This window comes from Ceratotherium simum, chromosome 36, assembly GCF_057802395.1.
Source record: "Ceratotherium simum simum isolate JZ-2026a chromosome 36, ASM5780239v1, whole genome shotgun sequence".
Taxonomy (NCBI): Eukaryota; Metazoa; Chordata; class Mammalia; order Perissodactyla; family Rhinocerotidae; genus Ceratotherium; species Ceratotherium simum.
The window spans coordinates 29,023,216-29,039,006 of record NC_141935.1 but is presented as its reverse complement, the minus strand read 5'-3'; positions in this window follow the sequence as shown (position 1 = coordinate 29,039,006).

The following is a 15,791-nucleotide window of genomic DNA, read 5'->3' as shown; positions in this document are numbered from 1 at the left end:
GGATGCGAACCTGTGAACCCCAGGCCACTGAATCAGGTTGTGCTGGACTCAACCACTACGCCACAGGGCTGGCCCCATATGAATAATTTTTATTCTCTACTTTTGTTTATCTGTTTTTCCTAAAAGCTCTACAGTCAGCATGCATTGCCTCATACAAAGAAATTAAGAATATTTAAAAAACCTATTCTTTCAAACTGCCTTCCTTCTGCTCCTGTTATATTCCTTTACCATCTACCAGGTAAGCCCCAGGAGGGTGGGCATCCTCTTTGAATTATTTACTTCCTGTCCTAGTACCTGGCGTACTGTCTGGCACATAGTATGTAGGTAATTTATAAATAGGTCTTGAATGAATGAATGAATAAATACATAAAGACATGGAAGAAAGCAAAGATGTATTTGTTGAGCACTTTCTATGTGTAGTTACAATGGTAGGTACCTTGAGTATGTTATTCCAGTTAATTTCTGTAGCAAGGGTGTGAGGGAGGAGTGGGGATCTTTTTTATGACTAGAACACGGAGGCTTAGAGAAGTTAGATAGCTAGACTGCCAAGAACTGGGATTCACACCCAGAGGAGTCTCCATTTTATTGCCTCCCGCCTTCTATCCCCTGTCCCCACCTCCTACACAAAGGATGTGGCCCATAAATAAAGAAAATTCAGAGGAATAGAAAGGTCTTTTTAGGCAGGTGCATGCATCTAGAGGCCATTTCCTCCTTTATTTGCAAGAAAGAATGAGATCCAACTAGACTATAGTAAAATATTAAGATATTATTGATAGTTTTTTTTAACATTTGGTAAGATTGTCTGGTGAAATTGAAAGAACCCTGGATTTGGTGGAGTTAGTAGGTCTGGGTTTTAGTCCCAGCTCAGTTTCTTCATCTGTGACATCTTTGTGCATTAGATATAGTTTTGGCTGCATGTAACAGACTTCCCAAAACAGTTGCTTAAAAAGGGAGAACTTCATCTCTCTCTTAGGTGAAAGGCCAGACGTAGGCAGCTCGTGTGAAGGCTGCACAGCTTCCCAGGCCCCAGTCCCCTCCCGTCTGCTCTGACTTCCCTCCTCTCCTTCTCAGAGTCCAAGGAGGAGCACCCATCTTCATAGCCACTTTTCAAGCCTCGGGATGGAGGAGGGGGGAGAAGGGGCATCCCCCCATCCCTTTAAGGACATAACCCAGAAGCTTCAACATCACATTCCCACCCATCTCCTTGTCTAACTCAGTTGCATGCCACCTCTAGCTGCAAGGGAGGCTGGCACATGTAAACTTTATTCTGGCAGCCGTGTGACCAGCTGACATTTACGGTTCTCTGAGAGAGCAGATATTGGAGGATGCTTAGAAATGTATGCCACAATCTTTTAAGGGCTGTTCTAGCATTCCGTAATTCTTCAGGTACCTCTGAAAACACTATTTTTATAAATTATTTTGACGTATATATTGTGTGTACGGGGAAAAAATGACAGAGAATTATAAATGACAGTATTGGTAAATTTTAAATTGCCATTTCACTTCATCCTCTTATAAGAACAATCTCTCGAAAGTCTGATGAAGTGAAAGAAAGTGAATATATTCAGAAATGCTTCTTAAAAAACTGCCAGTAAGAACACAATCAAGTGATGTTTGATAAGACTGCAGTAGAAGCTATTAAATCCTTACCTTATATGACATTAAATAGCAAAAAACTCCATTAAAAAATTGCTGCAAGGGGTGTCAATCTGTGCCTACTGAAGTTGAACTGACTTTTTCAAGAGTAATTGTATGGAGTATTATTTTCTTCAAAGCTGCCTTCTGTCTTAGGAGAGCAAAAATTCAAGCAAGACAGATTTTTTTCTGGCTTTTTCTCTGTTATGCAATTTAAAGGAGAATTAAGCTTATTTTAGTTCTCTGATTTTTTTGCCCAGTGTGAAAATTTTCCAGTTGGAGTGTAATCCAGGGTTCTGAGACATTATTCTGGTCAGAGAAGTGTCCCTGGCTGTACAACAGAGACATTAAAGAAAGAACTACTTTCCCTGTCAATGATAATTGCCAAAACAAAATGGAATGTTTGAGTGTAAGTACTGGTAATAATTTCTTCTTTAATTTACATTACAGCAATATGATGCCAAAATTCAATGGGGGTATTAAGATTATATAATTAAACATAAAACGTGACAAAATGTGGAAGGGTAGGACCTCTTTTTAATGTTTCATCGACATTTTATAACAACATATTAAGTTACCCTAGGGGGGCCTGATTATAGGTGCCATATACGGTACTTTGGTAGTTTCTAACCTTTGAATGGATAATCAAAACACTGTTGATTTAAATCAGTGTTCTTTGTGTCACAAGTCTTAACCCCAGATGAGATTGTATTTGAGTTTTAACCAGTGATTGTTAGAGATTTGAAATCAAGCTAATCACACCCTATCTTCGAGGCCTCTTCTCTTCTTGTTAACATCCTCATTTTTTTTCCATTTTTCTTCTTCATGTGCTTATTCATTCAACAATTTTCCTTCAACACTAATATGTCTGTAAGAAATTATGTTAAAGACATGCTAAAATAGAAACAACCTCTCAGTAATACTGCAAATATTATTTTACTTCTCAATTTAGAAGGGTTGCTATGTCTTTGCTTGTGTTTCTCCCTGGCATATTGCTTATAGCTTATATCTTCACTGCTGTTTTCATTTATGAACTTATTTGGAATCCAATTCTCCTAACACTTTGCTTTTTCTGTGCCTGGAAAAAAACAATCAATGGACCCCCTGCTAGAGGAAGAGGTGTCAGTGTAGCTAAGCCCTCCCCACCAGGCCTGTGGGTGCTGGATGCTGGTGAAGAGGCATTTACTGACTACCTGCCAGGCTCACAGCCAGAGACTGGAGCTGGGAGACCGGAGAGGGACTTGGAAATTACATAACAAAGAGATTTGGTGCCTGCTTCTAGAGAGAAGAGACAGAAGTCCAGTTCATGTAATTTTCTGCTAACTGTAGGTTTCGGTTGAGACAAACTGTCTGCCTTGGTTAAGTAACTTGTTTTGTGAACATTAGCATTTCAGAAATAAGATGGAATAATGGCCCTATTTCCGGCCTCTTAGGAATGTGGTCACTTAGATGACAATATAGGCTCCCACTCTCAAGGGGGCACGAGGGGACCAACTGCAGGATGTGATTAAGGGAGAGAAAACTGACATAGGACAAAACAAGAGTGTTCACAGGCAACCCAGGAATGCAGCGTGTGGCAAGGGCCTGGTGAGGGAGGGGACGACAGGAGGGGGCACCTCCTCCCGGGACTGTCTTATCCTTTCCAACTTGGCAGAGATGTAAAACAAAACATAGTTCAAGAGGAGTGAATATGAGGAAAGATGAAAGATTGGAAGAATAAAAATAAGGAAGAGCAACTTGTATTTATTTACCCATAAAGGCAAAAAAAAAAAAAAAACTAAGTAAATTTATGGTTGTGTTAGCTGATTTTCAAATAGTCTGATAAAAGGAAGGTTTGCAGAAAGAAAAATAGAGACCATGAGACCTATGGAGATTATTATGTAAGAACCCCCATAAAGAAGTAATTGGTGATGATGGGGTGATGTTCTTTTTCAGTTATTGAGATTCCGTGGATGAGAGAGTTAGAAACGAGTTTGGGATGGTTTATGGTCGTCTTGGAACACAAAATAAACCTTGGCTGGGGTTTGGGGCAGCATGCACCAAATAGCTCCAGATCACAGCCATCTCCGTTATGTAAAGCCTAGTGCAGAGACGGACCTGCTGGTTAAGAGATGTGGAGATGCATGGTTCAGCATGCGCTGGGGGATTAGGTGATCCGGTGATTGGGACAGACTCTGGGGCATGGAGAGGGGACCGCAAGGTGGTGGGGAAATCGTGTCCACAGAGGCTGGGGTGAACTCTCTGCTTAAAGCCTGTGACCTGAACGTGCAAGGAGGCTGCTGCAGATCTGTGAGGGGCAGGCAGCATGTGCAGATCTGTGGAGCACTGAAATAGTGCTGTCTGGTGTACAGAACAGGGGCTCTGTCAGGCACGCGGCAGAAATAGCATGCTGCACAACATGTGAAAAGGGTACTTGAGTGCCATTTGGCCAGAGTTAAAATGGGGAAGGAGGAAAAGTCGGGAAGAACATCTAACCTTACAATCCAGAGAGAGGCAGGAGGGCGCCGATGCAAGGGTAGATGTAATTAGTAGATATGATGAAAGAAAAAAGGGGGCGTTCTCAGATATGTGGGCTCACTCTTAAAGACCACATTTTAAGTTAGGCCTGCCCTCTTTCCATCTACCCTGCGTGGCGCGGTGGCACCTTGGGCTTTGGAGGTGGAGAGGGGAGCCTGACTTCTCTTACCTGGCTTCTGCTAGACTTCTCTGCCTAAGGTTTCTCATTTGTCCTGACCTGCCCATCCCACCACTGAAAATTCCCCTCTGACCCTTAGAATTGATCCTGCCGGGAGTGTGACCCTGTGCTCACCTCTCTCCCCCTCCTCCTCTGACCCTTGCATCTTGATGCTTGGACCGAACTAGGATTTGCTGTATGTCCTCTGCACTTGTGACGCTGCACTGGGAACTTCAGGAAAAGGGTGGGGTTTCCCAACTTTTCTCTAGTCAAGTGCCCAGGTTGCTTTTCCCACTCATTTCAAGAAGAGTGTGGGGTGTGACCAGGGTCAAAATGTGTGTGACAGTAATGGTGACTGGACAAATAATACATTCTGAGTAGAATAGGAAAACCGCTCACTTTTCAGAATCCTAAAGATAATAGCAAGGTATTCTAAGATACTAGGAATTGAGCTATTTGTAACTTCTTTTTCTGGTGAGCCTGAGCCAGAAATTTATATAGATCAGGTTTGTTTCTTGTTTTTTTTTTTTTTCTGTCATGTATTTTAAACACTGTTATGGATTGAATATTTTGTGTCCCTTTCAAAATTCATATGTTGAAATCCTAACCCCCCAATGTGATGCTATTAGGAGTGGGGCCTTTGGGAGGTGATTAGGTCATGAGGGTGGAGCCCTTGTGAATGGAATTAGTGCCTTATAAGAAGAAACATGAGAGAGATGACCCAGTCTATGGTCTTCTGTTATAGCAGCCCGAACTGACTAAGACACGTAGTAAACATGTAGATTGTTTTGCAAATTCATCAAGTAGATGGGATTAGTATACTATGTAATACTATACTACATAATACTAGAGCAATACTATAGTATGTGTTCACGTTGGTGGCTGGGTAGGAGAGACAAAGCATCAAAGGAGAATGAGGATATTCCTAGAATTCTCGGCTATACACCTTGACAGTAGACACTGTCCTAAGAAACTACTTAGTATATTGAAATCAGTAGACTATGAGATAATAAGAAATAAATAGACATGTTGAGCTTGAGATGTTGCTTACACAGATAAAAATGATTGACTAGCAAAGAGGATGGTTTGTGAATTCCAAGCCTATGATACATATCTAGAATTCTTGAGCTACAAAGTCTGTAAGATTTTGTTAATTGCAGAGCTGTATGAATGGGGATGGAAAAGGAAGGCATAAACAAGCCAAATTTTAAGAATATGCATGGAAACTTCTCTCTAACGGTTTCATGGAGACAAAGTCCGATTAACATCAAGGGAAGCTTCAGATCACCAAAGGATGGCCTGAAGTAAACTTTCAAAATGGAAATCATGGGACCACAGGATGAGGCAGAGTTAAAAATCCCAAGGCAGAGTTTCAGGAGAAAGAATGAGCTACATAAAACTGGCAGATGAGACGAGAGGAAGTTGAGAGCAAATAAAATAATGGGCTATCTGGAAAATTTTGATGTGGAACAGAGCCCAGTTCATGGAATGATTTAAATATATGAAGTATTTAGATATAATACATGATTACTACTTTTCAATTTTTCCACTATTTTATGGAGTTGAGTTTTGAGCCCAATGGAGCTGGACTATTTCCAATGTGTTTGCCTTCTCAAAGTGTGACAATCTTTGGAGTTTTCCTTTTCTTGAGAAGGTCAATGTGGGTGTGGGTGTTTCTGTATCTCTCCGTATGTCGATACCTGTCTATCTATCTATAAATAATGTGGAAGAGAGGAGGGTATCTGAATTTCCTCATCTAGAATCGTGATGAACAACTCAGAGAGGAAAAATTTTAATTTATAAGAAAAGATTAATGAGTGTGGATTTGAAAGGTCTAATACAGAAAAAGAAGATGCTCTGCCAGAACACTGAACTAAGAATATGAAAATGAAAGAATATGAAGGATAAGGAAGATGCTAAGTAGTTTTAAGCATGCAAGATCGCCAGTGAGAATTAGGAATATAATTTAGATCAGTTTAGCCTGAGGAATCTCTTAGTCAAGGTCAAGAGAATAAAATATTTCTGAAGGTAAGAGACTGCCATGCCCGATGGGTATATATAGAGAGAGACAAACCAAAACCTGGTGACAAGAAGCTCTTGGTAAGCCTTGTACTCAGAGTGTGGCCCACAAAGTAACAGCATGAGCATCCCCTGGGCTCTTGAACCTAAGGTGCCTCCCTTCCCATGTATTGAATCAGAGTCTGCAGTTACCAAGATTACAGGGTGATTCAGGGCACATGACAGTTGAGAAGCACTGTTCTTAAGGGTACTAGATAGCTGTAGGTTTGGTGGGCAAAGCTTTTGGAGGATATTGAGATCCTTGAGATTAAGGAGGAGATGAACAGTGCAAAAACTGCATAAAGCAGATGTGGGTTCTAGACAAAAGGTTATTGCGAACTGAGATGTTAAGACGTTGCCATGTAGTCCCAATAATGGATGTTTAAGAAATAAAGTTAATATAATAAATGAGCCATTTGATCCGGCCAATGAGCAACCTAGACTATTAGTTAAAGAGAAGAAAAACATGTATAATCAAGAAAAAGTGTAACTGTACAAAACTGAAGAGGGTCAAAGATTCGTAATCCTATACTCAAGTTATGGTTTAAGAAGTTTATGTTTAAAAGAAAAGACTGAAAGAAAATGTATGTACACACATAATTGCAGCATAAGAAACAATGGTATTTGGTTTATTTTAGCAAAGCAGTGGTCTCTAAAGAGCCATGAAACAGCTTGCTGATTTTGACTTTCTGGGTTTATTACAAATGAATACATAAAGCCTGGAGGTGAGAGGTGAACTTCTGGGAGCAGATGGCATAGAAACACCGATAAGACCCAGGCCTAACCAGAGACTGTTTCTGTAGCCATGCTTCTCACTAAGGATTATTATCGTCATTCCTCAGTGGTGGGCATCAACTCGATGATGTCACAGTTCCTGTGTGCAGAGGAAGCTACACATGGTTCTCCTTGCAGAGGTGAGCTCAGCCGTTCCAGTGAATCCCTTGAAAAGCTCTGAATCAGAGGTCCCACCATTATGGATGCACTGAAATACCAGACTTGGGTGGGAACTTCCTCTCTATTTCAGTCAAGAAGCTGGTGACAGAGAAGCTTACCAGCGCATTTACCACAACTTCTGCAGAAGTTGTTCCTTTTGCGTCAGATGATTTCTCTTTTCTACGCTTGGTGAAATCCTGTGAAATTCTGCTGGTTCTTTGAGATCTGATACAAGCATCACCTCCTCTGGGAACAGTTCCTTGACTCCCCTTCACTACAAACTCCCACAACCAACTAGCCTTCCTCTTCCTTCTCCCTTCCTTTCTTCTTACAATGTTATGGATATTGCTTTTTAATAGGACATTTTTATTATGAAAGGAATAACACTCAATGTTAAAGAATGAAAATATGAAAACAACTAAGAAGGAAATAAAAATGACCTATCCCATTTCCTAAAGTAATTATTACTAATATTTTATTACAACTTATATCTAGTCCTCTCTCTCTGTCTTTGTCTCTCTCTCTCTGTGTCTCTCTCTCCCCTTCTTCCCTCCCTTCCTCCTTCACTCCTTCCTCCTCCCTCCGTCTCTCTGGGTGAAGCTTCTCTGTTTTTTTTCTCTAGTTTTTTTTTTTTAATCAAATGATTGAAATATGATTTACATTCAACAAACTGCACTCATTTTTAGTGCACAGCTAGGTATATTTTGACAAATGTGCACACTCTTATAACCAATGTAATATCTCCATCACCCCAAGAAATGGTGAGTGATGAACTCACTCATGCTCCTGTGAAATACACCCCTCCCAGCTCCCTGCCATAGATTTGTCACTGATCTGGTTTCTGCCACTGGAGATTATTTTGCCTGTTCTAGGCCTTCAAATAAATGGAATTGTACAGCATGTATTCTTTTGTGCCTGGCTTCTTTCACTAAGCAGAATATATATATATAATTACTATTATTATTTTTTGTGAGGAAGATTAGCCCTGAGCTAACATCTGTTGCCAATCCTCCTCTTTTTGCTGAGGAAGATTGGCCCTGGGCTAACATCTGTGCCCATTTTCCTCTACTTTATATGTGGGAGGCTGCCACAGCATGGCTTGATAAGCGGTGAGTGTGTCCACACCACGGATCTGAACCCACAAACCCCGGGCCTCCGAAGCAGAGTGCATGAACTTAACCACTACGCCACTGGGCCAGCCCTTGACTAGGCAGAATATTTTTATTTATTTATTTATTTATTTATTTTTTCCCCAGCTAATTTTTCTGTTTTATTTATTTATTTTTTCTTTTTAATTTTTTGTTTATTGCAGTAACATTGGTTTATAACATTGTAAAAATTTCAGGTGTACATCATTATACTTCTATTTCTGCATAGATTACATCATGTTCACCACCAAAATACTAATTACAACCCATCACCACACACATGTACCGAATTATCCCTTTCGCCCTCCTCCCTCCCCTCTTCCCCTCTGGTAACCACCAATCCAATCTCTGTCCCTATGTGTTTGTTTATTGTTGTTATTATTTACTACTTAATGAAGGAAATCATATGGTATTTGACCTTCTCCCTCTGACTTATTTCACTTTGCATTATACCCTCAATGTCCATCCATGTTGTCACAAATGCCTGGATTTCATCGTTTCTTATGGCTGAGTAGTATTCCATTGTGTATATATACCACATCTTCTTTATCCATTCGTCCCTTGATGGGCACTTAGGTTGCTTCCAAGTCTTGGCTATTGTGAATAAGGCTGCAATGAACACAGGGGTGCATGTACCTTTACAAATTGGTGTTTTCAAGTTCTTTGGATAAATACCCAGCAGTGGAATAGCTGGATCATATGGTAGTTCTATGCTTGATTTTTTGAGGAATCTCCATACTGTTTTCCATAGTGGCTGTACCAGTTTGCACTCCCACCAGCAGTGTATGAGAGTTCCCTTCTCTCCACATCCTCTCCAACACATGTTGTTTCCTGTCTTGTTAATTATAGCCATTCTGACGGGTGTGAGGTGATATCTCATTGTTGTTTTGATTTGCATTTCCCTGATAGTTAGTGATTTTGAACATCTTTTCATGTGTCTGTTGGCCATCTGTATATCTTCTTTGGAGAAATGTCAGTTCAGGTCTTTTGCCCATTTTTTAATTGGGTTGTTAGTTTTTTTGTTGTTGAGATGCATGAGTTCTTTATATATTTGTTGTTGAGATGCATGAGTTCTTTATATATTTTGGATATTAGGCCCTTAACAGATGTATGGTTTGCAAATATCTTCTCCCAGTTGTTAGGTTGTCTTTTCGTTTTGTTGATGGTTTCCTTCACCGTGTAGAAGACACGGTGTTTGAAAAGATGTTGCTAAGACCGATGTCGAAGAGCGTACTGCCTATGTTTTCTTCTAGAAGTTTCACAATTTCAGGTCTTACATTCAAGTCTTTAATCCATTTGGAGTTAATTTTTGTGTATGGTATAAGGTAAGGGTCTACTTTCATTTTTTTGCATGTGGCTATCCAGTTTTCCCAACACCATTTGTTGAAGAGACTTTCTTTTCCCCATTGTATGTTCTTGGCTCCTTTTTGTCAAAGATTAGCTGTCCATAGATGTGTGGGTTTATTTCCGGGCTTTCGATTCTATTCCATTGATCTCTGTGTCTGTTTTTGTGCCAGTAGCATGCTGTTTTGGTTACTATAGCTTTGTAGTATATTTTGAAATCAGGGAGTGTGATACCTGCAACTTTGTTCTTTTTTCTCAGGATTCCTTTAGCTATTCGGGGTCTTTTGTTGTTCCATATAAATTTTAGGATTCTTTGTTCTATTTCTGTGAAAAATGTTGTTGGAACTTTGATAGGGATTGCATTGAATCTATAGATGGCTTTAGGAAGTATGAACATCTTAACTATGTTAATTCTTCCCCTCCAAGAGCACGGAATATCTTTCCATTTCTTTGTGTCTTCTTCAATTTCTTTCAGAAATGTGTTCTAGTTTTCGGTGTACAGATTTTTCACCTCTTTGGTTAAGTTTATTCCTAGGTATTTTATCCTTTTTGTTGCAATTGTAAATGGGATGGTATTCTTAATTTCTCTTTCTGCTACTTCGTTGTTAGTGTACAGAAATGCAACTGATTTTTGTATGTTGATTTTGTATCCTGCAACTTTACCATATTCGTTTATTACTTCTAAAAGTTTTCTGGTGGATTCTTTAGGGTTTTCTGTATATAATATCATGTCATCTGCAAATAGTGACAGTTTCACTTCTTCCTTTCCAATTTGGATCCCTTTTATGTCTTTCTCTTGCCTGATTGCTCTGGCTAGGACTTCCAGTACTATGTTAAATAGGAGTGGTGACAGTGGGCATCCTTGTCTGGTTCCTGTTCTTAGAGGGATGGCTTTCAGTGTTTCACCATTGAGGATGATATTAGCTGTGGGTTTGTCATATATGGTCTTTATTATGTTGAGGTACTTTCCTTCTGTACCCATTTTATTCAGAGTTTTTATCATAAATGGATGCTGTATCTTGTCAAATGCTTTCTCTGCATCTATTGAGATGATCATGTGATTTTTATTCTTCATTTTATTAATGTGGTGTATTACGGTGATTGATTTGCGAATGTTAAACCATCCCTGCATCCCTGGAATAAATCCCACTTGATCATGGTGTATAATCTTTTCAGGTATTGTTGTATGCGATTTGCTAGTATTTTGTTGAGGATTTTTGCATCGATGTTCATCAGTGATATTGGCCTGTAATTTTCTTTTTTTGTGTTGTCCTTGTCTGGTTTTGGTATCAGGGTAATGTCAGCTTTGTAGAACGAGTTAGGGAGCTTCCCCCCCTCCTCAATTTTTTGGAAGAGTTTGAGAAGGATAGGTATTAAGTCTTCTTTGAATGTTTGGTAGAATTCACCAGGGAAGCCGTCTGGTCCTGGACTTTTATTTTTGGGGAGGTTTGTGATTACTGTTTCGATCTCCTTACTGGTGATTGGTCTATTCAAATTCTCTACTTCTTCTTGATCCAGTTTTGGAAGGTTGTATGATTCTAAGAATTTATCCATTTCTTCCAGATTGTCGAATTGGTTGGCGTATAGCTTTTCATAGTATTCTCTTATAATCTTTTGTATTTCTGAGGTGTCTGTTGTAACCTCTCCTCTTTCATTTCTGATTTTACTTATTTGTGCCTTCTCTCTTTTTTTCTTGGTGAGTCTAGCTAAAGGTTTGTCAATTTTGTTGATCTTTTCCAAGAACCAGCTCTTGGTTTTATTAATTTTTCTTTTTTTTGTTTTTGTCTCTATTTCATTTATTTCTGCTCTGATTTTTATTATTTCCCTTCTTCTACTGATTTTGGGCTTGGTTTGTTCTTCTTTTTCTAGTTCCTTTAGGTGCATTGTTAGATTGTTTATTTGAGATTTTTCTTGTTTATTGAGATAGGCCTGTATCGCTATAACCTTCCCTCTTACAACCGCTTTTGCTGTATCCCATAAATTCTGGCATGTCGTATTTTCATTTTCATTTGTCTCCAGGTATTTTTTGATTTCTTCTTTGATTTCTTCGTTAACCCAGTCGTTGTTCAGTAGCATTTTGTTTAATCTCCACGTATTTGTGGCTTTTCTGATTTTCTTCCTATAGTTGATTTCTAGTTTCATACCACTGTGGTCAGAAAAGATGTTTGGTATTATTTCAATCTTCTTAAATTTATGGAGACTTGTTTTGTCGCCTAATTTGTGATCAATCCTGGAGAATGTTCCATGTGCATTTGAAAAGAACGTGTATTCTTTGGTTTTTGGATGGAATGCTCTGTATATATCTACTAGGTCCACCTATTCTAGTGTGTCGTTTAAGGCCAATGTTTCCTTATTGATCTTCTGTTTGGATGGTCTATCCGTTGGTGTAAGTAGAGTGTTAAAGTCCCCTACTATTATTGTGTTACTGTCTATTTCTCTTTTTATGTCTATTAATAATTGCTTTATATATTTAGGTGCTCCTACGTTGAGTGTGTAGATATTTACAAGTGTTATATCCTCTTGTTGGATTGTTCCCTTGATCATTATGTAATGCCTTTCTTTGTCTCTTTTTACAGTTTTTGTTTTAAAGTCTATTTTGTCTGATATGAGTAGTGCTACCCCAGCTTTTTTTTCATTGCAATTTGCGTGGAGTATCTTTTTCCATCCCTTCACTTTCAGTTTGTGAGTGTCTTTAGATCTGAAGTGTGTCTCTTGTATGCAGCATATATATGGGTCTTGTTTTTTTATCCAGTCAGCCACCCTAGGCAGAATATTTTTAAATAGATCTATACTGTTGCAGATATCCGTAGTTTATTCCTTTTGTTTTTTTAAAGATGTTTATTTACTTTCACAGATATTTTATTGCTTTCATATGCTTATTGCTGTTATTACTGGGATTCATTTTCAAATTATTATCAATACTATTTAAACAATTTTTTGTTAATAGATTTTATTTTTTAAACCAGTTTTGGATTTATACAAAAATCAAGCAGAAAGTACAGAAAATTCTCCTATAGTCCTTTACCCTTCCCAGCACAGTTTCCTGTATTATTGACATCTTGCATTAGTGTGGTGCATTTGTTATAATTGATGAGCCAATATTGATACAGTGTTATTAGCTAAAGACCATAGTTTCCATTAGGGTTCACTGATTTTGTGGTATATTCTATGGGTTTTGACAAATATATAATGACAGGTACCCACCGTTACAATATCATACACAATAGTTTTACTACCTGAACATTCCCTTTGCTCCAACTGTTTATCCTTCCCTCCCTCTCCTGACCCCCCCACTGAGACCCTGGCAATGGGCTGATATTTTTACTGTCTAGATAGATAGTTTTGCCTTTTCAGAACGTCTCATAGTTGGGATCATACAATATATAGCCTCTTTAGGTTGGCTTCTTTCACTTAGTGATATCCATTTAAGAGGCCTTCAGCTCATTTCCTTTTAGTGCTGAATAATATTCCATTATATAGATATGCTATACCAGCCTGTTTAACCACTCATTTAGTGAAGAATGTCTTGGTTGCTTCCAAGTTTGGGCAATTATAAATACAGCTGCTATAAACATCCACGTGCAGGTTTTTGTGTGGGCATATACCAAAGGGTGGGGTTGATGGAACATGTGGGAAGAGAATGTTTAGTTTTGTGAAAAACCGCCAAACTGTCTTCCCAAGTGGCTGTGCCATTTTGCATTCCCACCAGCAATGAATGAGAGTACTTGTTGCTCTACGTCTCCATTAGCATTTGGTGTTGGTATTGTCATTCTTCTGGATTTTAGCTATTCTAATGGGTGTGCAGTGGTATTTTGTTGTTGTTTTAATTTGCATTTCCCTTTTTCTTTTTCCCATTTTTAAATTGGGTTGTTTGTTTCCTTATTGTTGCGTTTTAAGAGTTCTTTGAATATTTTGGATACCAGTCCTTCATCAGCTATCTGTTTTGCAGAGATTTTCCCCAGTCTGTGGCTTATCTTTTCATTCTTTTGACAGTGTCTTTCATAGAAGTTTTTAATTTTAGTGAAGTCCAACTTATGAATTATTCCTTTCATAGACCGTGCCTTTGGTGTTGTATCTAAAGTCATTGCCAAACCAAGGTCACCTCGATTGTCTCCTATGTTATCTTCTAGGAGTTTTATAGTTCTGTGTTTTACATTTAGGTCTATGATCCATTTGAATTAATTTTTGTGAAAGGTGTAAGATCTGTGTCTAGATTCCTTTCTTTTTTTTTTTTTTTTTGCAATAGAATTCATTCCTTTTTATTGCTGAGAAGTGTTGCCAAATAGTATAGTCTGGTATGAATATACCACATTCTTTTATCATTTACCCATTGATAGATTCCTAGTTTGTTTTTTTTTTTTTGTCAATTGTGAGTAAAGCTGCTATGGACATTCATGTAGAAGTCTTTATATGGACAAATGTTTTTATTTGTCGTGAGTAATTACCTGGGATTAGAATGACTGGGTTACGTATTAAGTGAACTTTTATTTTATTGAAAAATAAAACCCTGCCAAACTATTTTTTAAAGTAGTTGTATCACTTTACACCTCCCCATGGTTTATCATTTTTTCCCCTTTCATGGTTAGTGCTGTTTGTGTCTTATCTAAAACATCTTTGCTTGCCCCAAAGTTGCAAAGATTATCTTTAATTATTTTTTAGAAGTTTTAAAATATTAGCTCTTAGATTTAGGTACATAATTTATTTGGAGTTAATTTTTTTGTATGATGTGAGACCGGGGTAAAAGTTAAGAAGTCTTTTTTCCATATTGCTATTCATTTATTCCAGCACCATCTTTCAAAAGGGCTGTCCACATCCCATTGATTTTTCTTGCCACTATTATGAAAAAATCAATTGACTGTATTTGTGTTGATCTATTATTTCTGGACTCTATTCTGTTTTACAGATCTGTCTTTATGCCAATACCACACTGTCTTGATTACTGCAGTTTTATACTAAGTCTTGAAATTAGGTTGTGTAAGCTTTTCATCTATGTTCTCATCTTCCAAGTTGTTTTGGCTATTCTAGGTCATTTTCATTTTATATGCATTTTAGAATCAGCTTGTTAATTTGCACAAAATGTCTGTTGGGATTTTGATCAGGATTGCATTGAATTTATAGAATAATGTAGGGAGAAAGGAAATCTTCACAATATCCATTCCAATACGTGAATATAGTATATATTTCCATTTATTTAGATTTTCTTTCTTTCAACATTGTTTTTTAGTTTACAGTGAACGGGTCTTATATATATCTTGTTAAATTTCTCCTAAGTCATGTATGTTTCAATGGTCCTATAAGTTGTATTTTTAATTGCATTTATTAGTTTTTCATTGCATTTAACAATTGTTCATTGTTCTATATACAATTGTCAATTGTGTATAAAAATACAATTCATTTTTGTACATTGATAGTGAGCTTATTGCATTTCCTGACTCTATTTCTGTGCTGCCTGTAGTCTAATATCTGAAAATAAATTTCATATATTTTATCCTAACTGTTAGCACTGGGAGAGCTAGTCTGGTACAGTATTTCATCAGAATCAGAAGAAGGAGTTTCATGAGTTTAATTTTAGCAGAATTTATCTTATTCCACATATCCTGTTTTGTGGAATATCACCTTTCACTACTCTTTCATTTAACATTGTCATTAAAAGTTCTTCATATTATTAAAACATCTTCATAAAAACTTTCATTTAGTGGCTGTTTGGTATTCTATCATATGAATGTTCTATAATTTGTTCAAATACTCCTTTATTATTGGATTATTAGGTTGTTTACATTGGTCTAAATCTTGCAAACCTTTTTATGTCTTCTTTTTGAGTTTTTGATACTTTATACTTATTGCTGGTATAGTCATCCTCTCATGTATTATAATTTTTTTCATGAGCATCTCTGTGAGAGGAACAAAGGATTACAATTTTTTTGTGTGTGTGTGTGTGGGGAAGATCGGCCCTGAGCTAACATCCTTTGCCAATCTTCCTCTTTTTTTGCTGAGGAAGA